This window comes from Podarcis vaucheri, assembly GCF_965113315.1.
Source record: "Podarcis vaucheri genome assembly, chromosome: 1".
Taxonomy (NCBI): domain Eukaryota; kingdom Metazoa; phylum Chordata; class Lepidosauria; order Squamata; family Lacertidae; genus Podarcis; species Podarcis vaucheri.
The window spans coordinates 123,713,376-123,726,622 of record NC_138759.1 but is presented as its reverse complement, the minus strand read 5'-3'; the positions used below and the strand labels follow the sequence as shown (position 1 = coordinate 123,726,622).

General features: G+C 40.5%; 1 long non-coding RNA gene across 1 annotated transcript in view; it reads right to left on the bottom strand.

The window, feature by feature from the left end:
• The window catches only part of LOC309525101, a 66,826-nt gene extending 53,589 nt beyond the window's left edge, over positions 1 to 13,237 (bottom strand). The window contains exons 1-2 of the long non-coding RNA XR_014216051.1: positions 12,762 to 13,237; positions 10,046 to 10,120 (exon numbers count right to left, since the gene is read on the bottom strand). This is a non-coding gene — a long non-coding RNA (uncharacterized lncRNA). The remainder of the gene's footprint in view (positions 1 to 10,045; positions 10,121 to 12,761) is intronic.
• Between the last annotated feature and the right edge of the window lie 10 nt (positions 13,238 to 13,247).

Sequence of the window (13,247 nt, the reverse complement as noted above, 5' to 3'; positions counted from 1 at the left end):
CAGGACAAGTGTACTGTTGCACAAGGTTGAGTGAGCAGTAAGTTATCCATCTCTCCCTGGAGCTTAGGACTCTTGCGCTACTGTACTCTGAGCACTGTGAGATTACCAGGCCATGGCTCTCTAAAACGTATGCACACACATTATTTAAAATGAGTAACTGTTTCTTTTATCTCTTGATCACTTTTAGGCCTTTCAGACTTATGACCAGCAGTGAGGATTGCTTATCTAATTTCAGCTTTCTACGTTGAGTTTGTAAAAGTGAGCAGTTTAGCACCACATTGTCAGAGGGCAATTCCCACCTCAAAGCACAGTAGCTCAAGTTTTGCTGGTAGCTGCAAGAAAGAGAAATGGGTGGCAGGACAGGTGAATTAAAGTCAGCAGTGCTTAAAAATAAGACATAATTTTTACAGCAGGAATAGTACCTCCATCTTATCCAGGTGGTGTTATGTACACTGACTCCTGCTGGCTATCCTGCTTGGTCCAGCTACCAGCAAGCAAATGAGAAGGATGGAACTATAAAACAGTTCCTTACTACCACTCTATTGTTTTATCTGCTGCTGCTAATTTTGCACTTTATCATTGCTACCTTGTTCTTTTACTTGAAAATGTAAATAATTTACAGCTGTATAATCAAATGTTCCACTTCCTTCAATAGTGCCTACAGTTTATACACAGTGATCACTTAATCAGTTACTGAAATACAGCCACTTCTGGAATGAAATGCAACAACTGCTTCATAGTATAGAATGCATCCCATCATAGAAAAGGAAGTGAAGAAGAATACCAGAACTAATTGAAATTGCAGGGAGAATTTAGGTAGGAAGAATGCAATTATCCCTTTTGGAATTTGGCCAGGATATTAAGATTAACATCTTATACTTCTATGATGAGTCCCATAGGAATTTTAACAGCTACAAGTGGTCAGGACCTTGGTTTTACATCTCAGTCTACAGAAGCTCTAAAACATAATGCTTGGCTTTGGCTTATGCAGGAATTAAATGGAAGGGTGAGATATGCCTCACAAGTTCCTACACCATTTAGATTATTCCTTAGAGGTTTACCATCCAACTATCTGTCATCAAGACAAAGCCTTTTGCTTCTATCTTATATTAGCTTAACATAAAGAGTGCAAAGGTCTACAAGGATCTAAGCAGCTATGTGAAATGAAGGATTAGCAACCTTCTAGACAATAGTTTGAGTTACTGATTTAGTGGCTGATGCTTCAGTGTTGAAAAAAATGTTCTGTAGCAAGTACAAAGTACAGGAGTTTATGTGAATCATGTAGATACAACATCAGTGTATAAACATCTAAGCAGGCTGCATAACATTTCATCAAGATGGTATCATATGTCAAAATGTGTGACATGGATACATAGACAGAACATAACAACCTTAATATTAACATAGGATTCACCCAAAGACAATCTATTACCATCTTAAATTATTATTATTTGAATTTATTTACCATCTTATACCAGGAGGTCTCAGGGCAGTTCACAGAACTCTCAAAAGAGTTTATGCAGGATTGTCTCAACAATCAGCATAGGGTTTTTTTGGTTTTGGTTTTGTTTTTAGAAAAAAAGTTACACTCATATGGAAAATCATATACACCCAACATAGGGCAGAGAACCCAACACTCTAGGATAAAGAGTGCCATGAACCAGCCAGGTTCATGCAGATGTTCCATGCAGCCGCCTTTCCCCATTCTTGGCCCTAGCCCCTCAAATTCTTATTCTGCATGTCGCTTTTTAAACAAGGGTTTCAAAATCAGCAAACCTATTCTTTTAGTTAAGAAAATGCATGCTAAATGCAGTGTGGTACTTGAGGAGCCAGTTTCCCCCTCCATGTCCCATTCTGACCCATCCATGACTGTGCTTGGATTTACTTATTCCTGCCACCCCAAGAAGTTGCATCCTGTTTTTGCCACACAAAGGAATGAAGCAATGAGTACAATGAGGGTACAGGAGGTAGCGAAGTTATCTGGGCATCCAATTGCTTTTTATTTCACCCATTACTGCCCTATATTTGACCAAAACAATTCCACATCAATGAAAGGGTTAAGAGTTTATTATGCCTACATAGCCAAAAGTGAAGCAAAGTAACCATGTATCTTAACACCTGGAAGAAGCTGAGGAAGGCACAGCTGGCTTCTAGCTTTCACACATTCCTAAGTTTTCAGTTACTACCAGTATTTCCCAAACAAGGCTACATGACAAACAGTTGCAGGTGGCCAATTGCTCATATACAAGAATAGCTTTACTCAGCAAAATGCTACAAAAGTCATTTGTCAATAGAAATATTTGTATCTCAGGATGTAAGTTTAGCATTATTGAAATGTTGTTTTCCAAGACTGTAAGTGTGGAAAAATAGCTGTACATGGCTTGGAACATATGAAACAGAAACTGCTTTAGCCTAAGAAGCATGTATCATTGCCTAGGACCCTCATACCTACGGGACCGCCTCTCCTGGTATGTCCCACAGAGGAAGTAACGGTCTGCAAATAAAAACATCTTGAAGGTCCCAGGCCTCAGAGAGGTTAGTCTGGCCTCAACTAGAGCCAGGGCTTTCTCGGCTGCGGCTCCAATCTGGTGGAACGCTCTGTCACAAGAGACTAAGGCCCTGCGGGACCTGACATCTTTCCGCAGGGCCTGCAAGACAGAGCTGTTCCACTAGGCCTTTGGTCAGGGCGCAGCCTGACTCCCTCCTCTGGCAATCTGCACAGAATTTTGCTTAACAGTTGCAATCAATTTGATTTTAATTAATTTTTAGAATGAGATGTTTTTATAATGTTGGATTATTTGATTGTTGTTAGCCGCCCTGAGCCCGGCTTCGGCTGGGGAGGGCGGGATATAAATAAAAATTATTATTATTATTATTATTATTATTATTATTATTATTATTATTATTATTATTTTGTGAGGTTTTCCCAGCACCTTTACTTCAAAACCTTTGTTTTGCTTTGGAAGGTGAGGGAATCTAGGAGTGGTTACAAACAGCAGAAAAGTATACCTGTCCTCTTTTGGAATGGACAGGAAGAGTTTCCCCACCAAGCATCTGGACTTCCAGAATGAGCGTGCTTTTTTTCAGGGGGTACTCAAATGTACGCAGCAATGGCACCTCTTTTTGTTGTTAAAAAGTGTGGCACTTACTGTAACAACTTCATGGTGAGTACCGGCATATATTTTTCTAGAAAAAAAGCACTGAGAATGAGTAAATGCCTTACTCCTTCCAATCGAAACTTTTCTACTTAGATCAAGTCACATGGCATTTTAGAGGTAGAAGGCACCGTGCAGGGAGCACCATGAAACCCTCTGGTAGAACAATACCATTAATGCATTAGCATCCATTAAGTTTAGAAGCTCAAATGAAAGTTTTAAAGGTTCAGCACCAAAATCTATAATGCCCCGCCATCAGTCCTTCTGTCTCTTGATCTTGAGTTGCACACCCTTCAACCCTTATTCCCCCATTTCTCAGCCTTCCCCACTCCTCTGGTCCATGAGCTACTGGCTGGTGTTTACCTTTCATCTTGGGATCACCCAACATCCACTCATTTGTCTCCTCTACCTCCACATATACAGATGTGGAAGGTACCCACAGGTATCATCCAGACTGACCAAACTCATAACAGTATGTACACAGTGCCATAGCCCAACTACCTGTTTGTCCCTTTACAAAAAGCATAATGTAGTGTAACTATTGTTCTGCCCAGACAGTGAGGTCCAGCTCCGAGGGCCTTCTGGTGGTTCCCTCACCGCAAGAAGTAAGGTTACAGGGAGCCAGGCAGAGGGCCTTCTCGGTAGTGGCGCCTGCCCTCCCATCAGATGTCGTATTTTTAAGGATTTTTGTATTAAGAATGTAAAGTGTCCTAGGATTAGTGTCAAGCTAGAATTTGGGAAAACAGCATTCTAATCCCCACTCAGCCATGAAGCTGACTGGGTGACTTGGGCTGTTCACAGTTTCCCAGCCAAACCTATCTCATAGGAGGTGAAAGAACTATGTATGCCACCTTCAACTACAGTACTTGGAGGAAAGATGGGATATAAATGTTAAAATAAATAATTAAAATGATTATAAAATGAATTTAAATTCCAGTCAAATATAAAATAAAACCACTGCATTAAGCATATTCTGATTCTTTTTATTAAGCTAGGTGCACTAAATTGTTTTTAAATATAAAAGATTTCTAGAAGAGGAAATACAGCAGAAACAAACAGTATTATGGTGCCTTCTGCACAGGTGTTATTTCAGAGTGATTAGTACAGATCATCAGATGATCATCTTCATCCATGTGATCAACAAGACCAAAAGGTCAATATGGTTTTAGTTTACCATATGCTATAAAATTTGTATGCTAAACTGACAGATTAGCATACTTTTTCAGCTATTATAGACACTTCAGTCTTCAAATCAGAAAACAGATTAGAAATCATTTTGTAATCTCTGTTAAGAGTCTGACACATCATGCATAAAGCATAACAGACCTCTCAAAATGTTAATCCTTCTGGCAAATTCTCACAATTACACAGGATTTGCCTAGAAACTGCAATAACAGAACCAACATAATTACATATGATAACAGAGAAACATTGCACAGTAATATCTCTAAATAAAAATTATATTATATGAATATTTTGATTGTGCTAATTGTTTGTAAATGATATTTATCATTTTTTAAAAAAAACAAAATATGAAGTCTAGGTATGGTCTATTTATTCAGATTCCATTACTGAATCTTCAAATTATATTTGATTACTAATAAATGACAATTTTGCATTTCTGGTTTCATGCATTTCTAATAAGCTGCTCTAGCATTACTTTATTTAGCTGCAACACCATGCACAAATGCTGATCCTAAATATATCTCCTGAACTCCAAGTGACTTGTGTTTGTATAAATAGAGCATAACAAGCTATGAAATCTTCCTTCCAACAAACTGTCCTATGCCAAAATAGTTGCTCTGGATTTTTTAAAAAACTATGGCTGAAAGGCTGGATAACCAGAAAACAGCTTAACAAAATAATTATCCTTAAATCTGTTTGAACAATTTCTCTATACAGGTCTTTTTCATCAAATGACAAGGAAGCAGTGCAGGTTTTGAAGTGTTATAAGGGTGCAGTTGTGCCGTCACAGATTGGATCAAGTTTATAAATTCAGCTTTAAATCAGAAAGGATAGAGGTGCTGTTAGCCAGCAGGAGAGCTGAAACTAAAGCGGGAATTGGTTCTGTCTTGAATGGGGCTGCATTCCTTTTTGAAAACCAGGGTTTGTAGTTTGGGGGTGTTTCTGTATCTGCCATTGCTGCTGGATTCCCAGGTGGCTGCCATAGCTAGGAAGGTGCTTTTGTAGAGCTTTGACTGTGATAAAGCAGATATTGCCACTGCCATGCATGCCTTTGTCACAGCCAACTGGATTACTGTAATGCACTCTGCATAGAGTAACCCTTGAAAAGAATTTATAAATTTTAGTAACTGCAAAATGGAGTGGCCAAATTGCTCTCTTTTCTACTTTCCTGATTGCATCAACAATGGCTTCCAATTAATTTCCTGGCGCAATTTAAGGTTCAGCTTCTTACCTATAAAGTCCTAAATAGTATGGGATCAGGATATTTGAAAAATATTGTGCCCTCCCATATGATTCTGCCTGTCCACTGTGCTCAAAGGACTTGGCTGTGTGTTGCACCTCCTTTAGAGAGCCAGCTAGTTAAGTCACAGCAAAGCGCCTTTTCTACTATGGGACCAAAGCAGATGGATGAAAATAATTAACAAGCCAGGGCTTTCCCACCAGGCCACTGCTGAGCTACTGGTTCTGGTGGTAGATGCAGAATGTGATGGAGAGCCATGGTGTTAGAAGTCTTCCCCTTGCCCTCTGATATTCTAACTAACACTCTGCGGCTGAAACTCCCAGCCTGGATATGTCTACAGAAGCAGACAGGCCAGGGATTTTGTCACTGGGCTGCTGCTGATGTCGCCTTGCCTTCTGCATCTGCTGGCAGCTGCAAAAGGAGCTTGGGGGAGCAATGGTGTTAGAAGGAGTTCTCTAGCATTTCAATTTTTACTCTGCAGCTGAATCTCCTGGGCTGGAAATGGCTGAAGCAGCAGATGTTAGTTCCCCACAGGCCAGGGCTTCCGCTCACAATTTGCTAAAAACATGGAAGATAGATGACTCAAAAAACACAGTGAATGAATTAATGTTAAATTTCTGTATGCATGAATTAAGAAACTGTTCTGGGCTGGAGTACAATATTTTAATAATGCAGCTGCCATGTTCATTAGTCTCTATGTTTCCAGAAACTAATCTCCTACGTAAGTTACAACACTCAACTACTATGCTTCTATTCTGTTCTGAGTGATGACTTAATAATGCTTCACAGTTGCATGACATTTCATTAACAACGCTACTTAAAATATGAAAATATCTGCCAATATCCCAAATTAAAATGAATAAATGCTGTTTTATAAGTAAATTATGATTGCATGTTCATACAAAGGTTCTTAATGCAATGCTAATGAATACCTAATTCAATTTATAATATAACGTCAACACTTTATGCTTAAATTACATTCAGTTATAATGTAGCCGACATAACAGTCTAAATACATTATACCTGGTAAGATTGCCGTGACAAATGAACAGACAATAGGGACAAATGAAAGTTATGTAATTCAGTGCTTAAAGCAATCCAATGATATATTGTACAAAAGGAAATATACTTCTGCTTGTACGAGGCTGCGCCACTGAATTCTTATTTCCTCATCCTACTTAAACTCCCCATGCTCCATCTCTCACTGTTGAAGAGGGTTTCTCGGCCCACAGGAATGGGTTTTAGTAAGTGCAGAGGGCTATGAAGGGAGAGGAGCCACAAAATCCTCACCCTGCAAGCTGAATTCTGAACACACTTCTCTGGATCCTCTTTTCAAGCAATCCAAGTTAATCGCTGCATTCTCACAATGCTAAGGATGAGTGGTATCTGGGGGGGGGGGATCATCTTTCTTTTTTATATTAAGACATCTCAAGACCAGGCATGGGCAAACTCTGCCCACCAGGTGTTTTGGGACTACAATTCCCATCATCCCTGACCACTGGTCCTGCTAGCTAGGGATCATGGGAGTTGTAGTCCCAAAACATCTGGAGGGCCGAGTTTGCCTATGCCTGCTCTAGACAATGTCATTTTCCTAGGGACACTGTGAAATAAAATGCATGCTTGACTCCAGGAAGCTAAACATGGTATCACAGTGTGAGGCAATTCCCTAGTAAGAAAAAAATATCTGCCACCAGGTCTCCCGCCTGCAGTTTATAAGGAGAGTACAATAGTGTTCATCCCTCTTAATTATGGAACAAAACCTTTTCCCACCTCAAGTCATAATAAAGCCAAAGTAAATCAAATGTGCCTGCAGTTATATCTTAACAGCATTAGCTACCTTTCATCATACTCTGATAACATTGGACATGTAGCCTGAACTGTATGGGGAAAGCCTAAAATGCACCTACTCCAGTTCCACGCCAAAAAAACATCATCCTTTCCTAAATCTGAAGCAACACTAGCATGGAGAAAGCCTCTGTTGTTTGGCTGAGGCTCCCATACCAGAGGAACAGTGATTGGCATGCCATAAATATACTAATATAACAGACCATTATTACTTGTATAGTATAAAAAAATTTGACATAATCCTTATTTCCAAACACACCTACTTGGATCCAGAGCTAATCATCAAATTTATTCAATAACAGAATTGTATCTTCACATAATATGTTAAGGATTGGACTTCAAGTCAATCTACAACATGCAGAGCAAAATGAAATTATTTAACTACGGTACCTGGCTACTCCATTCCACTTCTACTTAGTCTGAGCAAAGCTAGAAGGAAATACAGAGTTTCTAACTTGTATTTCCATTGTAATGCTACTGCTGGGGGCACAGGGCTAGTGTTACCATTAGACAGAACAAGGTTGCTCCCTTTATCGGCTGAATTCAGAAGTCATGAAAAAGCAACAAAATGTTACTTAAAGTATTTTCATTCCTAGGGAGAGGAGTTTGTGGGGGTTTTTCTGATATGGATGCCATGCTATCTTGGCCGCCTCAAGTACTACACACCTTGACTAGTGTGGTGCTATTTGCTGTTCTCAGGCAGTAAAATATATTTGAAAAGCCTTCCTTGTAGGAAAGAATTTTCTGGCTGGAAAGCAGTGCTCCATTATTTCCCTGTGCAAATGCTGTTCAAACAGTTTTACAACATTCCCACCACCAAGAAAACACCAAAACTCCAAGTAAACTCAGCTGAGGAAAAATTAACCTTGGGGTGGAATTTGCAGATTAAACACTGTCACTCCTATCTGTAAATCCATCCTTGCAAGTGCCTTCTGCCCTTCCCACTTTCCTATCTTCTTGACAAAATTTGGATTGGGTCACAGACTACCACTTTAACATCTTGCTTCACCTTGAATGTATTCTCATGAATACTGTGCACAGTCAAAGCATATCTTTCCGGCTTGCTCCTACTCTAGGATATTTTTTCTCTAAAATGTCTGTTTGTTGGGAGGAATTCAACACTGTGCTCTTCCGAATGCTCAATCAGCACAAGCATTTTGGCTTACCAAAACAATCTCCCTCTTCCCACCCACAGTGTATATTCCAGGGGTTCTCCAGACCCCCACAGATTCAATTGGCTGTAGGGGAGAACCTTATTGGGCAGGCAAAAGTCTTTGCAAAGGGCTTCCGCTGATGGGACTCATTAGTTGAAAGCCCACTTTGAAACATAAAACTATGTACAATAAACAGAGAAAATGCAGCAGTTATTCAGTCAGTTATCCTGTCACATGAACTTATAAGCAAAGTCATATGCACAATAGATGCAGGATCAGGCCTGGAGGATATGAAAAAGAATTCAATAGGATTTCTTACATTTTTAGACTTCAAGTACAGGCAATGGCTGATTAACACACGTCTGAATGACGTGCAATTGCACAAGCATGCATGGTGCCAAACCCAGAAATTACCCAAAAACGTCACTGAATGCATCACTAAAAGGGTGGAACGGGGGCAGGGAGGAATATGCTTATACGCACTCTGCCAGTGTATGCAGGAGCCAGGAACAGAACCCCCATGAGAAATGGTTGTCAACTATATATGCATTTTGAATAAAAAGAAAAAGGCATAAATTCTACAATTGTAAATTACAGCTGCATTACATTTAAATACTGAATCATTATGCTCTGAGGATATTTTGTAGTGAGGATTATCTTATTACATTCCATTACTTTCTGCATCTGTTTACTGATAATAAAAGAAGCAGCTGTTTTAAACTAACAGGTGTGAACAGTTCATTCAAGCCTTTAAACAGAAGCTAAATTCAATTTCCTTGTTGAATGTTTTGAAATTATATTCCAAACACCATTTACAATATTATAAACAGTTAATTTGTATGGACTTTGATTCATATGTAACATATATGAAATAACTTTTCTTCAAAGTTTAATTCAAAATCTTATGCTTATACTGTGCACATGCTGAACTAATTATGTCAGATGTTTTCTATAAAATCTTTAGTCACACAACTGAGCAGCTTTTCTTCGCCAACTGTTATATATCAAATTCACTGCAGAAAACCATGATAATTATGAAGTAACAGAGGATCAAATTCATAGCAGTAATATATCTCTATCTTAGTTAAGCTATAAATGATCATCAAGCTTGAAATCGTATATTTATTTAAAATCAGTTTTCTGTATCATTTGCAACGATGTGCGCTTCGCAAAATGTGATAAATATTTTCACTTTTAAACACTCAGTAGTGCTAAACGTATTATCACGACTCTAGGTCTTAGAGCACTTCAACAAAAGTAAAAAGAAAATCCTTTAAACTAATCTAAGCAGTGGCTGGCTTTGGTTAAAGAAATGCCATAGAATGATTTGTATTAAGCAATAAATCATATTACTTGTAATAATTATGAACTCCTCTGGGTATCCTTTTAAAGAATAAAAAGAAATCCACTTATCAGTATGAAAATGCTTATAAGTATTTTTTAACAGATGTGATAATTCCACTTACTTCAATTACTTCACGGGCCTCAACTTTACACACAGAGACGTCATATATCAAGCTTTTTCTTGCAATATAAGTCTCCTGCAATTGAAAGTAAAATTAAACTATTTTATATCAAGAAACGGTTATTCATTTTATATAAGTTAAGCTGGAAGCCTGTTAAAGAAAGGGCAATGGTACCTCGGGTTACATATGCTTCAGGTTACATTCACTTCAGGCTACAGACTCCGCTAACCCAGAAATAGTACCTTGGATTAAGAACTTTGCTTCAGGATGAGAACAGAAATTGTGCTCCGGCGGCACAGCGGCAGCAGGAGGCCCCATTAGCTAAAGTGGTACTTCAGGTTAAGAACAGTTTCAGGTTAAGAACAGACCTCTGGAACAAATTAAGTACTTAACCCGAGGTACTGTATGTATGGTATGGTACTGTACTGCCATACTTACTTACTGAGTTTAAGAACACTGACCTAAGCCAATACATGCCAAATTTGCTGGTTTTGCATTCCGTGGAACTAATTCCAAAGGTCCAACATAAAAGTTCAAACAGCAGCTACTTTTTAAGTTGCCATATAAATACAGAACTTACACATAACATTGAAATTCATTTTGTTAGTTTTGGCCCAGGTCTCCCATTATGTCAAAATCATCTTGGATCCTGTTTCTGTCAGTGTTCGCTGACTCAGTTTGGTGCCATTTGCTCCTTAACCAAGCAATTTTAAATGTGTTAAACAACACCAGGTCCAGGACACAACCCAGGGACATCCCATCAGTCCCTTTTCTTCAGGTTGATGAGCAGCCATTGGCTAGCACCCTTTAGTATAGCTCACCTGCCAGCTACAAATCCACCTAATATAAACATCATCTAGCCCACATGGTACCAACTCGCTGGCAAAAATATCATGGAAGAACTTGTGAAAAGCCTTATTGAAATCAAGCCATTCTATATTACACTTTTTCCTTCTTCTAATACAAATATTATTACAGAAATACTAGCTAAATTTCTGTTCATAACAATGTACAGTACAGTGGTGCCCCGCAAGACGAATGCCTCGCAAGACGAAAAACCCGCTAGACGAAAGGGTTTTCCGTTTTTGAGCTGGTTCGCAAGACGAATTTCCCTATGGGCTTGCTTTGCAAGACGAAAACGTCTTGCGAGTGTTCCGATTTTTTTCCGCTTCCCCCCCTTTTTTCTAAGCCGCTAAGCCTTTAATAGCTGCTAATCCGCTAATAGCGCTAATCCACTAATAGGGTTGCTTCGCAAGACGAAAAAACCGCTAGATGAAGACACTCGCGGAACGGATTATTTTCGTCTTGCGAGGCACCACTGTACAGTGGAACCTTGGTTCTTGAAGCCCTGGTACTCGAACATTTCAGCTCCCAAACGCCGAAAACCCAGAACTAAGGGTTCCAGTTTTCAAAAGATGAATGTCGGATGCAGCTGCTGGCTATTGTTTCTGGGGCGCCTGCGCCAGTCAGAAGCTGCGCCTTGGTTTTCGAACGTTTCGGAAGTCGAGTGGACTTCTGGAAAGGATTACGTTCGAGAGCCTAGGTACCACTGTGCTGGAGTTGCTTTGCTGATGCTCAGGGCTAGACCTCAGCCGTCACATGCTACAACAGTCATACCTCGAGTTGAATGTGCTTTGGGTTGAGCGTGTTCGAGTTGCGCCCCGTGGCAACCCAGAAGCAACGGAGCACGTTACTTCCAGGTTTCGCCACTCGTGCATGCGCGAACGCACAAAATGACGTCGCGCGCATGCACGGAAGCGGCGAAACGCGACCCCGCACACGCCGTTGCATCTTGTGTTCCGTTCGGGATACGAACGGGGCTCCGGAACGGATCCCATTTGCATCCCAAGGTACCACTGTACTATGCAATACAGGGGATTTTCCAGTCCTTGTTCATTTCCCCACTGCATCACAGTATTTTTAAATTTTAGAAGCAACTCTTCTAACCTCCTCAGACTCTCTTAAGCAACCTGCCTGGGACCTCAGGATGAAAGGTAATGGCAGAAATACCCGGGGGGGGGGGTGCCCACTAAGACCCTGGCAGAACCCATTATAGGGCTTAAATCTGACCTAAGACTGCAACCACAGCACTAATATCATAAAAATACATAATTAAGAAGCAGGTCTCCAAAGGCTTCTTTTGACAAGCTTAGGCCTCAACAGGCAGACAAGCGCTGCCTGAGAGAGGCACTGCCAATGGGGGGGGGGTTATTGGGTTGTTGTTTTTATTTTTATTATGTATTCTCTGAACCACCCTGAGACCCCGGGTATAGGGCAGTATATAAATGCAATAAATAATAGTAATAAAGTAGCCACTCCCAAAGCTGTTTGCAAATCGCACCGATTTAGAAAGGTGTGTTTTAGAGCCGCGCATGAATTATTCCTCAGGGCCTAATTTATTTATTATTATTTACTGGGTTCTAGAAACAAGAAGAATGTTGTACAAATAAGTGCACCAAGTTTTCTCATGTCATCTGTATATCCCAAAAATAGCATAATAAATGTGGAAAAAATATCTACAACGTATGTTTCACTATTAGTGGTCAATGTCCCCCTCTTCCCCCCCCCTTTCTTCTTCTTCTTGTTTAAACCAATTCATGAACCAAGAACTTATTTCTAATTATTATGAGTATTTTTGGTGGTTTAAGAGCATAGGCTGGTTTGGGTGTGGGTGGGTGTTTGCAATTGAACCTGGGGACATTTCTGCCGCTCTTACCTCCTGCTCCCAAACCCGAAATGGCATCTCTGTTTTTTCGAAACCCGACTAAGCCCGTTTGCCCGTTTTTAGAGAAAATGGCGGGGGTTCCTATCGGCGCCCTTCTCCTTCACCTGCTGAGAGACTGAGGCACTGAGTTAAAGCGGACGGGGTGTGTGCGTGTGTTGTTGTTAAAAAACACACACACACACAACTACAATCACCACCAGCAAGGCCTGAGGAGGCAACAACCCGAGTCAACTCGGCGGGACTCGAGGCGCACAAACGAGGCGGGAAAGCCGGGCAGGACTCGGATCTAGGCGCCCCAGTGCAACGTTTCCTCACAACATCCCCTTCTTTTTCCCGCTTGTCGTCGGTGTTCCTTTAAGTATTTATTGGGGGGGGGGAGGTTTTTTTCCCGCCGGGAGAGGAGAGAGGAGGAGGATGGTGAGGGGATGAGGAAGGCCGCGACGCGCCTCTCTCTCACTCTCTGGCTCGCTCTCTGGC